Here is a 15,695-nt window from a genome sequence, read left to right on the forward strand (position 1 = left end):
TCTCTCCCTCTCGCAACCGAGCGCTGCCGTCGACGCCGCTCACCACCACCGCGCCCACCGCCGTCGCATCTCTCCCCTGAGCTGTCCAGAAGAACCGCCTCGACCCACTCCTCCCCCTCACCGCGCCAAGCGACGCCGGGAGCCCTGCAGTAACGCCTCGCCGTCGTCTTCTTCCTCCGGACGCCGGAGATCGGCTTCGCCGTTTCGCCCGCACCGGACCGCCCCCGAGTCCACTGACCGTCCCTGCGTGTTCTCTGTGAGCCCGTGCCTCCTCTCCCCTCTCTCCCGCGCTCTTTTCCTCGCCATAGCCGCCGCTTCGCCGATGACCGAAACACGCTGCCGCCTGAGCCCCTCGCCGCCGTGGCCACAGATGTCTTAGCTCGCGTCTAAGCACGCCCTCGGGCTCGAGATGTTCCCAGGAGCCGAAAGATCCCATAGGTTCGTCCGTAGCTGCACCATAGCATCGTCTTAGGCGATGCCCGAGCTCCGGCCACCGCCTCGCTCGCCGTAGTTGCCGCTACCGGCCACCCCAGCCGCGACCACAACCACCGCTAGACGCGCCGCATCGCGGACGTTCCAATGACCCAAACCGCGCGCCAAACAATCGCCCCTAGCTCAAATCCGAGCCACGCCGCCGTGCGAAATGGTCGCCGCCGGTGATACTCCGGCGACTGCCGACGTGGCACGCTTAATTAGTGTTAATGACCCAACTAATTAACCCCTAGAGCCACTGACAGTGGGACCCACTTAATTAGGTTACCGGCTAACTAAAATAGTTAGATTAATTAATAAAATTTGTGGACCCACGCGTCAGCATTGACCCGCTGACGTGGCCGTTGACCTGGTCCCACCCGTCAGCCACACAAACCAGCACTGTGTCACTGACCAGTGGACCCCACTTGTCAGGTTTGACCCGGACCAGCCCCAGTTCACTTGATGACATCACACAGGCGTCATGCTGACGCGATAAAGTATTTCTGGAATTAAAATAAATCAGGAAATGATTTATAAATTTCAGAAAATACCCCAAACTTCTAAAAATCATAGAAAAATAACCGTAGCTCAGAATGAAATAATTTATATATGAAAAATGATCAGAAAAATCCAATCTATCCATCTGTACTGTTTTCATGCATGTTAGAACAACTTATAGCTGCTGTTTAGCACAAATCATATAAATGGCATTTAAATATCCACATATGGAGTTTGAATTTGAACCCTTGGTTCAAACCAACTTCATTTAATCTGTTCTAAGTTGCTTTAGCTCAAATCACAGCATATTGCCATGTCATGATCATGCATCATATTGTGGCATTGCATTGATTGTGTTCTTTCTCAGTTGCCGGTGTTTGTCCCCTCTCGATAGACGTGGTTCCGACGATGAGTTCGATGACACCGATGAAGAACTATATTATCTTCAGAAGTGCCAGGCAAGCAAAACCCCCTTGTTCATTCCGATACAATCCCACTCTCTCGATCCTGCTCTATTTTACTGCATTAGGACAACAACGATACAACTGTTACTTGTTGCGGTAGTTGAACCCCTTATCCTCTGCATGACCTGTCATTGCCACAGTAAATAGATGAAACCCACTAGCATGAGTAGGAGTTGTTTGAGCCCTGATGTGCCTACTCATTCATGCTTGTTTGTCATGCCTGCTATTGCTTAGAGTTGTGTCAGGTCTGATTCATCGGGAATGAATTGGAAAGTGGTGAACATGTCCTACTTTGTGTGAGCTAAGTGTGTGAACACGATTTGGTAAAGGTAGTGGTGAGAGGCCATGTAGGAGTACATGGTGGGTTGTCTCATTGAAGCCGTCCTCAGGAACTGAGTTCTGTGTTTGTGATCCATGAACAGCTACTACCACGCATTGGAATGCTTAAGTGCCCCTCTCGACTTATTAATCAACCTGATCTCTGTCCAGGAGTTGCAACTAGTTTCTGGTGTTTGTAGGTAGTGTTAGTAGTCTACCAAGTGGCACCCAGTACAGGTGGGCTTGGGACAGACTAGGCACAGTGGCCCGGTGTACCAAGTGGCACCCGGATGGTGGACTTGGTAACCCTGCACACATTGTTTGGGGCCGTGAGCGACACCCCGGCTGGATCTCCTTGCGGATGGAACCCGAATAGGCGATAAACCTGGACGAGAGACTTGTGTGGTTAGTCAGGTCGTGGCCGACTCCCTCGCCCGGCTTCCGCTTGAAGGTTGCCGAGGTACATGATGTGTACAGGGCGATAAGTGGCGAGAGCGTGTGTGAAGAAGTACACCCCTGTAGGGTTATCATTATCTATTCGAATAGCCGGATTCCTCGGATATGGAAACTTGGACCCCTTGCATAGTTCATAGACAAGTGAAAGTGGATACTCTAAAATACGCAAGATAAGCGTGAGTGCTATGGATGGCGTTCTCGTAGGGAGACGGGAGCGGATCCATAGTGGTGTATTGATATGGTGAATATGTGGACTCGTGTGTGCCACCTCAAAAGAGTTACTTGCAGTCGTAGTTTAGGATAGCCACCGAGTCAAAGCTGGCTTGCTGCAGTTAAACTCCACCACCCCCTTTGTTGATAATGATGCATATGTAGTTAGTTCTGATGTAAGTCTTGCTGGGTACATTTGTACTCACGTTTGCCTATTTTATGTTTTTGCAGAGAGACCTCAGTCTCGCTAGTAGTTCCGCTTGGACTTTGACGTTTAGCTTGTTACCTCAGCTACGATCTTGTGCCCTCGGCAGGATCTAGTAGATAGTGAGGCTTCTCAGCCTTTTCCATTTATAGTTCTCTGTACTCAGACATGTTAAGCTTCCGCTTGTGTATTGACTTGTATGCTCTGAATGTTGGGTCATGAGACCCATGTTTGTAATATCTCGCTCCTCGGAGCCTATTGAATAAATACTTGAGTCGTAGAGTCATGTTGTGATGCCATGTTGTATTTGCACATATCGAGCATATTGTGTGTATGTTATTGAAATGCTTGGTATGTGTGGGATCTGACAACCTAGTTGTTTATCCTTAGTAGCCTCTCTTACCGGGAAATGTCTCCTAGTGTTTCCACTGAGCCATGGTAGCTTGCTACTGCTCCGGAACACTTAGGCTGGCCGGCATGTGTCCTTCTTCGTTCCTGTGTCTGTCCCTTCGGGGAAATGTCACGCAATGAATACCAGAGTCCTGTTAGCCCGATACAGCCCGGTTCACCGGAGTCCTGCTAGCCCAGTGCTACAGCCTGGATTCACTCGCTGATGACCGACACGTTCGATGCTGGGTCATGGATGCCTGTCCCTGTAAGTTTGTGCCACTTTGGGTTTACGACTAGCCATGTCAGCCCGGGCTCATTATCATATGGATGCTAGCGATACTATCATATACGTGTGCCAAAAGGCACAAACGGTCCCGGGCAAATGTAAGGCGACACCCGTGGGAATACCGTGCGTGAGGCCGCAAAGTGATATGAGGTGTTACATGCTAGATCGATGTGGCATTGAGTCGGGGTCCTGACAGCTTTGGTATCAGAGCTTGACTGCCTGTAGGATTACCAAGCCAAACTGTTCGAAGTTGAGTCTAGAAATGCTTTAGTTATATGTAGGGGAATTGATTTTGGGATGGAACGTAAGGCTCTTTTTACTCCTTATACCTTATGCCCTTCTGATCTGAGTCATCTTATCTTTCCTACGGGGTTAAGGAACTAGGCCTTCTCATCTATCTATCAGGATGACGTGTTACTAATCCATAGACTTGTAGAATTGATAGTTTCACATCTTAGTTCAGTTTCTATTACTTCCGTATGTTCATAGCTGGCCTCGGAACCTTGATATGATGTTGTTGAGTGGTTATGCCACCATTTTGCATGATGTCTCAAATCTTTTTGAGCATTTACAGCCGTTATGCTGTCCGAGTCATCCCAGGTTTCTAAATAGTCTGATGCATTTGCAAATCCTTTCCTTCCGTTCCCGATGTCCTTTTGGTCAGAATAAGCACAATAACTGGTGCGTTGAGGTACTCTATTGCCTCAGCATTTATGTTGGAGCTAATATTATGACCCTAGGTGTCTAGAGTGTCACATAGTAATTTAGCCATGCTTTTGTTCCCAGTGTGATGATTCTGGCCATTATTCTCGAAAGCATCCAGTGATGCCATTTAGTTAGTAGGTATTCTACTTCTGGGTTTTGAACCCGAGACTCACCCTACTTACTTCATGATTGATAGTGTTTGCTCGTTCCTTTAGGTTATTAGTAACCTTGCGATTGTCCTCGAGGTCCGTGGTATTTCCTTCTTCCAAATACCATGAACCATTAAGGCAGAAGTTATTTGAACCAAAAGATCACAATCAGAGTACTCTTGAGGAGTTCTCCATTCATAATCGTGACTCTGCCAGTCCTACCTCTCTGCATGGGTTATCCGGAAGAAACATGTAGAACTTGGTTCGACATACTAATCTATGCATCCACAACTCAGAAAAATATATGTTCCTTTGAGTTGTCCCTCTTTAGTTGTTTTTTGGCCCTCGTCTATCGATTGATAGTCAGGAGTAGTTATGCATTCGTGTTCATCGATGCCACTACTCTTGTGGCCCGTCAAGCCACTCTATTCGGGAATGACTAGGAGAAACAAACTCCAGTACCTCATCCATATCTAGGATTGGGTCAAAGTAGCTGTATTCCATAGATCAAAATGCCAATCCAGCTTTTGTTCTGTTCTACCTTGGAGTGTTACCATCTTTATGTCAAGAGTGTCATGACAATTGCACCATCTCTTATGAATTCTTGACGCAGTGATACTTCTCGCCATCATTGCTTCATTCCTCGGTTCCGTGTTATTGTAACTGTAATGCCGACAAGTGTACTGTGATGTGCGAAAATCAATACTCCTAGCAACTCCGTTGCTTGGTAGTTAATGGACAATACTCTCATTCTTAGCGTGCTGGTTATTAAATCATCATCCTAAGATTGATCGTGCTACCTAGTCCATATTTCTGGTGCACTCTTCGATCAATGAGTTAGGATTGTGTCAATCCCTCACTCTTTTGATCATATCATCTTGCCCTGAAAAGCAAGGTTGTTCTCGAGCTTAGTAACATACCGGTGGGTCGTGATATTCCGAATATCTTCTCGGAAGTATCACCAGGTTGTCACATGACCGCGATGTTGAGTTCGTGATCATGTTGGTTTTCCTCCAAACCACCCATTCTCCAAGAATCTGTGTTGGATACCCCTGAGCTAGTTGGTTAAGCTAAACAACAACTTGGAGAGTTGGAAGATAAAAGCTTGTCCGACTTAGTTCATTTTAAGGGATATCTTGTATGTGTGTTGAAGAAAGTTGATATTTTCGTCGACTGACCCTCGTGATCAGTTAATGGACCTATCATTTTATCCAACCTTTGATTTGAGTATGGGCTATCATCAAATCAGACCAGAACCAACGATATTCATAATGTTGTCTTACTCGTGGTTGATCCCTCGAGCATACACCATTATATCTTTTGGGTATGACCAATGCTATCACCTTGTTCACATAATTATGGAACTCCATCTTCATGGAAACCTGGATGAATTGTTGTTGAGCCCATCGACAACATCCCTATCTTCTCCATGATTGTGTTGAACATCTAGTTAGTGTTGGAAACTATTATAAGCATTATCTTCATGACCCGATCATGAAGCATATGTTCGGATGTAAGAAGTGACTTCCTCCGGTTCATGTGCATTTGATGCAAGTTGCCGCCGTGAATTTGAGAGAGTTAGTTTTGCTTCCTCTAGAATCGTCCCAAGTCACTTATGCATGTGCGAATGTATTCCATGGTTTGGTAGATTAATTACCTCCACTCCATATGTATCCTGTAGCACACCGAGCCACTAACTGATTTGTTCAAGGAAAAGGAGTTGCCGTGCGAATACTAGTTCTTGCACAAGACTTCGATATCCTCGTTGATGGTTCCCCACCTGAACTCGGTAGTGTTTTATTGTAAGACTACCATGTGATCATGTTTGTCTGAGACAGCATGTTCACATGTGTGTAGCAGAACCAGCTCATGTTTTGGAGCTTACTATCGTCGTTCATTCCCCGAGAATCTCGCAACGTCATCTCGTCGATTTGTGTTGCAAACTTTCATTTTTCTTTCTAGACTCGATGAGTCTGGATTATCCTGACACCAACCAGATCTGAATCTCAGGCAGATATGATGGTTGGAACATTTCCCAAGAACTATAATATTGGTCTCTTTGTAATCCGGTAAAGTGGTTGTCGTGGCCAACACACCCAGCCGGAAGACCTATTATTGTAGTATCTTGATTGAGGAAGTTGGCCACCTCCCCATAAGGATTTTGTAGGATTTATTCCAGCAGTTACTCCTTATGGATTTTTGTGTTCCCGAAGTCCAACCTTTTACTTGATGTTCTAGATACCAAATCATATCTATAAATGGGTTACGCTAGTATATCAGGGAGAACATTAGAAGCGGAGTGCTAAATGTCTCTCGGTCGATCATCCAGATTTTGCCCCTTGGCTTCGCTAAGGTGAGATCTGAGAAGGTGTTATCTTCCTTTGCATCTGCATCATCCATCACCATTCATCATGGTAGTATGTTGTGTTGCCGGGATCCTTGACACGGACGTTGGTAGAACCTTGATGAATATGGAAATGCTCAAGTTCTTGAGCGCATGCGCAAGCAAAGTCCTCCCTTGTGTTGTTTTCAACAAGGTAATCCACATCATCCATTGTAATCCGGGTATGCCATTCTACCGAACCCCTCTAAACGATCGCTCGAGAATTGCCTTAGGCTGGTATAAAGAGTTTCAATGATATCTGAATCAAAGGTAATTCTTTTGCCTCTTAAGGGGATATTTCTACGAGTCACCTTCCCTAAGGTGCATTGCTATGGTATCATGGCAACTCAACTCCTCGCTACGATGACAACCATTCACCACCCTCTTAAGGGTAGAATTGTTGTCTACCTAGTGAACCCTCGTCATCTATCTCACTCCATTCCTTATGCTTCATGTCTCAGTTTGAGAGATGTTTCCATGTCTCAATCCATGAGTTGATCCTAAGTTGTTCGATCTTCGAGAAGATTGATTCTTCTAGAGTTTTCCTTTCCTCTTCTCATCATGTTAGTTGGAGTTCTCAGAGCAAGACGTCTAGACAAGATGATGATCGAATCAAGGTTCTTATGAAGTGCAACCTGGATCGTGAAGATTGTGCTAGCTTCGTATCCCCTCTGTCTTCTTACCTCACGTCTTGAATCTCGGGTCGAGATTCTTGTTTAGGGGGGGTGAGTTGTCACATCCCTAGCTTCTGGCTTTGCACTAGGCTAGCTTCATGTGTGCATTATGTTTAAATTTTATTTAACTTGAAATGGGGATTGATCCAAGCCCTAGCAGCTAGTGAATTCAACTAGGGTCAAAATAAAATCTTTTTCAATGAACCCAAAATGCCCTCTGAAAGTGTTCCTGATTTCTGGTAAAGGTGAAAACCTCTGCCAAAAATGATGCACATATTTCTAGGCCATTCTGGATTTTTGAATTAACACATATTGTATTTGAGTTGGAGCAAATATATGTTATATATATTTTTAATGCTTCAATAATTCTGATATTTTGTGAGGGGCTCTAGAATATTACTTTCAGTCCCTGCAAAAATTATTGGAAGAAACAAAAATGGTTTAGTGCTTGAACTAAATCAAAACAGATTGAAATAAATAGAAAACAGCAACTAAAATAGAAACAGAGAAAGAGGGAGTACCTGTTACTTACCTGGCCCAGCAGAGAAGCCAGCCCACCAGGCCCATGTGCCAGTCATCCTCAACCTCGTGCCAGTGGGCACGAGGGCGTGTGGACGCAGCGCGCCGGCACGCGTCCCGGCCACCTCCTGCTTGCCGCTTCCCCCTCGACGCCCTGGTGAAGCCACGACACCCCCCTGACCGCCCCTCTATCTCTCTCTCTGGACCCCCTCCTCCCCTCTGCTCTCTCTCCCTCTCACAACCGAGCGCTGCCGTCGACGCCGCTCACCACCACCGCGCCCACCGCCGTCGCATCTCTCCCCTGAGCTGTCCAGAAGAACCGCCTCGACCCACTCCTCCCCCTCACCGCGCCAAGCGACGCCGGGAGCCCTGCAGTAACGCCTCGATGTCCTCTTTTTCCTCCGGACGCCGGAGATCGGCTTCGCTGTTTCGCCCGCACGGGACCGCCCCCGAGTCCACTGACCGTCCCTGCGTGTTCTCTGTGAGCCCCTGCCTCCTCTCCCCTCTCTCCCATGCTCTTTTCCTCGCCATAGCCGCCGCTTCGCCGACGACCGAAACACGCTGCCGCCTGAGCCCCTCGCCGCCGTGGCCACAGATGTCTTACCTCGCGTCTGAGCACGCCCTCGGTCTCGAGATGTTCCCAGGAGCCGAAAGATCCCATCGGTTCGTCTGTAGTTGCACCATAGTATCGTCTTAGGCGATGCCCGAGCTCCGGCCGCCGCCTCGTTCGCCGTAGTTGCCGCTACCGGCCACCCCAGTCGCGGCCACAGCCACCGCTGGACGCGCCGCATCGCGGACGTTCCAATGAGCCAAACCGCGCGCCAAACCATCGCCCCTAGCTCAAATCCGAGCCGCGCCGCCGTGCGGAATGGTCGCCGCCGGCGATACTCCGGCGACTGCCGACGTGGCACGCTTAATTAGTGTTAATGACCCAACTAATTAACCCCTAGAGCCACTGACAGTGGGACCCACTTAATTAGGTTACCGGCTAACCAAAATAGTTAGATTAATTAATAAAATCTGTGGACCCACGCGTCAGCATTGACCCGCTGACGTGGCCGTTGACCTGGTCCCACCCGTCAGCCACACAAACCAGCACTGTGTCACTGACTAGTGGACCCCACTGGTCAGGTTTGACCCGGACCAGCCCCAGTTGACTTGATGATGTCACACAGGCGTCATGCTGACGCGATAAAGTATTTCTGGAATTTAAATAAATCAGGAAATGATTTATAAATTTCAGAAAATACCCCAAACTTCTAAAAATCGTAGAAAAATAACCGTAGCTCAGAATGAAATAATTTATATATGAAAAATGATCAGAAAAATCCAATCTATCCATCTGTACTGTTTTCATGCATGTTAGAACAACTTATAGCTGCTGTTTAGCACAAATCATATAAATGGCATTTAAATATCCACATATGGAGTTCGAATTTGAACCCTTGGTTCAAACCAACTTCATTTAATCTGTTCTAAGTTGCTTTAGCTCAAATCACAGCATATTGCCATGTTATGATCATGCATCATATTGTGCCATTGCATTGATTGTGTTCTTTCTCAGTTGCCAGTGTTTGTCCCCTCTCGATAGACGTGGTTCCGACAATGAGTTCGATGACACCGATGAAGAACTATATTATCTTCAGAAGTGCCAGGCAAGCAAAACCCCCTTGTTCATTCCGATACAATCCCACTCTCTCGCTCCTGCTCTATTTTACTGCATTAGGACAACAACGATACAACTGTTACTTGCTGCGGTAGTTGAACCCCTTATCCTCTGCATGACCTATCATTGCCACAGTAAATAGATGAAACCCACTTGCATGAGTAGGAGTTGTTTGAGGCCTGATGTGCCTACTCATTCATGCTTGTTTGTCATGCCTGCTATTGCTTAGAGTTGTGTCAGGTCTGATTCATCGGGAATTAATTGGAAAGTGGTGAACATGTCCTACTGTGTGTGAGCTAAGTGTGTGAACACGATTTGGTAAAGGTAGCGGTGAGAGGCCATGTAGGAGTACATAGTGGGTTGTCTCATTGAAGCCGTCCTCAGGAACTGAGTTCTGTGTTTGTGATCCATGAACAGCTACTACCACGCATTGGAATGCTTAAGTGCCCCTCTCGACTTGTTAATCAACCTGATCTCTGTCCAGGAGTTGCAACTAGTTTCTGGTGTTTGTAGGTAGTGTTAGTAGTCTACCAAGTGGCACCCGGTACAGGTGGGCTTGGGACAGACTAGGCACAGTGGCCCGGTGTACCAAGTGGCACCCGGATGGTGGACTTGGGAACCCTGCACACATCGTTTGGGGCCGTGAGCGACACCCCGGCCGGATCTCCTTGCGGATGGAACCCGAATAGGCGATAAACCTGGACAAGAGACTTGTGTGGTTAGTCAGGTCGTGGCCGACTCCCTCGCCCGGCTTCCGCTTGAAGGTTGCCGAGGTACATGACGTGTACAGGGCGATAAGTGGCGAGAGCGTGTGTGAAGAAGTACACCCCTGCAGGGTTATCATTATCTATTCGAATAGCCGGATTCCTCGGATATGGAAACTTGGACCCCTTGCATAGTTCATAGACAAGTGAAAGTGGATACTCTAAAATACGCAAGATAAGCGTGAGTGCTATGGATGGCGTTCTCGTAGGGAGACGGGAGCGGATCCATAGTGGTGTATTGATATGGTGAATATGTGGACTCGTGTGCGCCACCTCAAAAGAGTTACTTGCAGTCGTAGTTTAGGATAGCCACCGAGTCAAAGGTGGCTTGCTGCAGTTAAACTCCACCACCCCCTTTGTTGATAATGATGCATATGTAGTTAGTTCTGATGTAAGTCTTGCTGGGTACATTTGTACTCACGTTTGCCTATTTCATGTTTTTGCAGAGAGACCTCAGTCTCGCTAGTAGTTCCGCTTGGACTTCGACGTTTAGCTTGTTACCTCAGCTAAGATCTTGTGCCCTCGGCAGGATCTAGTAGATAGTCAGGCTTCTCAGCCTTTTCCATTTACAGTTGTCTGTACTCAGACATGTTAAGCTTCCGCTTGTGCATTGACTTGTATGCTCTGAATGTTGGGTCATGAGACCCATGTTTGTAATATCTCGCTCCTCAGAGCCTATTGAATAAATACTTGAGTCGTAGAGTCATGTTGTGATGCCATGTTGTATTTGCACATATCGAGCATATTGTGTGTATGTTATTGAAATGCTTGGTATGTGTGGGATCTGACAACCTAGTTGTTTATCCTTGGTAGCCTCTCTTACCGGGAAATGTCTCCTAGTGTTTCCACTGAGCCATGGTAGCTTGCTACTGCTCCGGAACACTTAGGCTGGCCGGCACGTGTCCTTCTTCGTTCATGTGTCTGTCCCTTCGGGGAAATGTCACGCGATGAATACCGGAGTCCTGTTAGCCCGCTATAGCCCGGTTCACCGGAGTCCTGCTAGCCCAGTGCTACAGCCTGGATTCACTCGCTGATGACCGACACGTTCGATGCTGGGTCATGGATGCCTGTCCCTGTAAGTTTGTGCCACTTTGGGTTTACGACTAGCCATGTCAGCCCGGGCTCATTATCATATGGATGCTAGCAACACTATCATATACGTGTGCCAAAAGGCGCAAACGGTCCCGGGAAAATGTAAGGCGACACCCCTGGGAATACCGTGCGTGAGGCCGCAAAGTGATATGAGGTGTTACATGCTAGATTGATGTGGCATTGAGTCGGGGTCTTGACATAGGATTTTGGCTATTCTTGAATATGTTGGGGTGCCATGGGCATCTCCAAGCTTAGGCTCTTTCCACTCCTTATTCCATAGTCCATCGAATCTTTACCCAAAACTTGAAAACTTCACAACACAAAACTCAACAAAAAACTCGTAAGCTCTGTTAGTATAAGAAAATAAAACCACCACTTAGGTACTGTAATGAACTCATTCTAAATTCATATTGGTGTAATATATACTGTACTCCAACTTCTCTATGGTTCATACCTTCTGATACTACTCATAGATTCATCAAAATAAGCAAACAACACATAGAAAACAGAATCTGTCAAAAACAGAACAGTCTGTAGTAATCTGTATCAAACGTATACTTATGGAACTCCAAACATTCTGTCAAATTAGGAAGTCCTAAGAAATTTGTGTACCAATCCACAGAAAAAAGAATCAGATAAGAAGCACTTTTCTGTGAATTATCAAAACTAATTTACTGGGTGCAAAAGTTTCTGATTCTCAGCAGGATCAACACAACTATCACCGTAAGCTATCCTAAAGGTCTTACTTGGCACTTTATTGAAACAAAAGCTATAAAACATGATTACTACAGTAGCATAATCATGTGGACACACAAAAACAGTAAGGGTAAATATTGGGTTGTCTCCCAACAAGCACTTTTCTTTAATGCCTTTCTAGCTAGGCATGATGATGACAATGATGCTCACATAAAAGATAAGAATTGAAACATAACGGGAGCATCATGAAGCGTATGACTAGCACATTTAAGCCTAACCCTCTTCCTATGCATAGGGATTTTGTGAGCAAACAAATTATGGGAACAATAATCAACTAGCAAAGGAAGGTAAAACAAGCATAACTTCAAGACTTTAAGCACATAGGGAGGAAACTTGGTATTATTGCAATTCCTACAAGCATATCTTCCTCCCTCATAATAATTTTCAGTAGCATCATGAATGAATTCAACAATATAACCATCACATAAAGCATTATTTTCATGATCTACAAGCATACAAAATTTGCTACTCTCCACATAAGCAAATTTCTTCTCATGAATAGTAGTGGGAGCAAACTCAACAAAATAATTATCATGTGAGGCATAATCCAATTGAAAACTAAAATCATGATGACAAGTTTCATGGTTATCATTAATCCTAATAGCATAAAAGTCATCACAATAATCATCATAGATAGCAACTCTGTTCTCATAATCAATTGGAACCTCTTCCGAAATAGTGGAATCACTAAAAAAAGTTGACACTCTTCCAAATCCACTTTCATGTTTATCACAATAAGATTCAACATCCTCCAAAATAGTGGGATCACTACTTCCTAAAGTTGACACTCTTCCAAACCCACTTTCATCAATATAATCATCATAAATAGGAGGCATGCTTTCATCATAATAAATCTGCTCATCAAAACTTGGGGGACAAAAAATATCATCTTCATCAAACATAGCATCCCCAAGCTTCTGGCTTTGCATATCATTAGCATCATGGGTATTCAAAGAATTCATACTAACAACATTGCAATCATGCTCATCATACAAAGATTTAGTATCAAGCATTTTTTAGACTTCTTCTTCTGGCACTTGAGCACAATTTTCCTTTCCATCATACTCACGAAAGATATTAAAAAGATGAAGCGTATGAGACAAACTCAAATCCATTTTTTAGTTTTCTTTTATAGACTAAACTAGTGATAAAACAAGAAACAAAAATATTCGATTGCAAGATCTAAAGATATACCTTCAAGCACTCACCTCCCCGGCAACGGCGCCAGAAAAGAGCTTAGTTGACGGGCTGTGAGTGCCGTTTACCTAGCCTCCCCGGCAACGGCGCCAGAAAAGAGCTTGATGTCTACTACACAACCTTCTTCTCGTAGACGTTGTTGGGCCTGCAAGTGCACACATTTGTAGGACAGTAGCAAATTTCCCTCAAGTGGATGATCTAAGGTTTATCAATCCGTGGGAGGCGTAGGATGAAGACGGTCTCTCTGAAACAACCCTGCAACCAAATAACAAAGAGTCTCTTGTGTCCCCAACACACCCAATACAACGGTAAATTGTATAGGTGCACTAGTTCGGCGAAGAGATGGTGATACAAGTGCAATATGGATGGTAGATATAGGTATTTGTAATCTGAAAATATAAAAATAGCAAGGTAACTAATGATAAATTTGAGCGTAAACGGTATTGCAATGGTAGGAAACAAGGCATAAGGTTCATACTTTCACTAGTGCAAGTTCTCTCAACAATAATAACATAGATAGATCATATAACAATCCCTCAACATGCAACAAAGAGTCACTCCAAATCCACTAATAGCGGAGAACAAATGAAGAGATTATGGTAGGGTACGAAACCACCTCAAAGTTATTCTTTCGGATCGATCTATTCAAGAGTTCGTACTAGAATAACACCTTAAGACACAAATCAACCAAAACCCTAATGTCACCTAGATACTCCATTGTCACCTCAAGTATCCGTGGGCATGATTATACGATATGCATCACACAATCTCAGATTCATCTATTCAACCAACACAAGGTACTTCAAAGAGTGCCCCAAAGTTTCTACCGGAGAGTCAAGACGAAAACGTGTGCCAACCCCTTTGCATAAGTTCATGGGCGGAACCCGCAAGTTGATCACCAAAACATACACCAAGTGGCACGTGATATCCCATTGTCACCACAGATAAGCACGGCAAGACATACATCAAGTGTTCTCAAATCATTAAAGACTCAATCCGACAAGATAACTTCAAAGGGAAAACTCAATTCATCACAAGAGAGTAGAGGGGGAGAAACATCATAAGATCCAACTATAATAGCAAAGCTCACGATGCATCAAGATCGTGCCATAGAGAGAACACGAGAGAGAGAGAGATCAAACACATAGCTACTGGTACATACCCTCGGCCTCGAGGGTTAACTACTCCCTCCTCGTCATGGAGAGCGCCAGGATGATAAAGATGGCCACAGGTGATGGGTTCCCCCTCCGGCAGGGTGCCGGAACGGGCTCCCAAGAGGTTTTTGGTGGCTACAGAGGCTTGCGGCAACGGAGCTCCCGATCTATCTTCGTCTTTGATGTTTTTAGGGTACGTGGACTTATATAGGCAAAAGAAGTCGGTCGGGGGAGCCTCGAGGGGCCCAGGAGACAGGGGGTGCGCCTAGGGGGTGGGCACGCCCTCCTATCTCCTAGCTTCCTTGAACCCTCCCTGGCTTGACTTCCAACTCTCCCGGATCATATCCTTTCCAAAAACCACACTCCCGAAGGTTTCATTCCGTTTGGACTCCGATTGATATTCCTTTTCTTTGAAATACTAAAACAGGCAATAAAACAGCAATATGGGCTGGGCCTCCTGTTAATAGGTTAGTCCCAAAAGTAATATAAAAGTGTATAATAAAGCCCATAATCATTCAAAATAGATAGGATAACAGCATGAATGCTTCATAAGTTATAGATACGTTGGAGACGTATCACTTGTCGCGCAAACGCCCTGTCGAAGTACATGACCCATCCGTCCGGCTCCTCGTCTCCTCGCAGGAGGGAGCAGTCCTCGCCTACTCCATGGTCGGGAGCGTTAGTCCACTCGGCCACGAAGTCTGCGAGGGCCGCACCCTTGATGACTCTGGTGGTGCTGAACTCAAGATTGAATGCCTGAAGCTTGATGTTCCATTCAGCAACCCGCCCAGCTGCGTTCGGGCTCCAATGTACCCTCTCCAGCGGGTACGCTAAAACAACCTTGATGGGGTGGCCCCGAAAGTAGTGGCACAGTTTCCTAGAGGCAACCAGGAGTGCGAGCAGGAGCTTCTGAGGTATGGGGTAGCGTGCCTGGGCCTCCCTCAGTACCGTGCTGACGAAGTAGATAGGGTGCTCGACGAGGGGGGAGGTATTAGCAGATTCTTGTTCTTTGCGAGGGTGTGGGCCCTCCATGGCTTCATGAGGCCCGTCCTCGGGAGCCTCGGTAGCCGCGGGGTCAGTCGTGGCCTCGGGAGGAATATCAACCACTGGGTCAGTCGACGCCCCAGACGCATCGTCCTGAGGGAACTGTGCCTTGCTTGATGGTTGTGCATCCTGCTGACGTTTCTTGATCGGGCATTCCTTCCTTAGTGCCACCAGGGCAGCGCTGGCCGAGTGAGGGGTGGCTGCCAGATAGAGCACCAAGGGCTCGACAGGGCACGGTGCCACCATCACTAGTGGGCTGGTCAAATATCTCTTGAGGTCCTGGAAGGCTGC

The sequence above is a fragment of the Triticum aestivum genome, chromosome 3B (genome assembly GCF_018294505.1).
Source record: "Triticum aestivum cultivar Chinese Spring chromosome 3B, IWGSC CS RefSeq v2.1, whole genome shotgun sequence".
NCBI classification, from domain to species: domain Eukaryota; kingdom Viridiplantae; phylum Streptophyta; class Magnoliopsida; order Poales; family Poaceae; genus Triticum; species Triticum aestivum.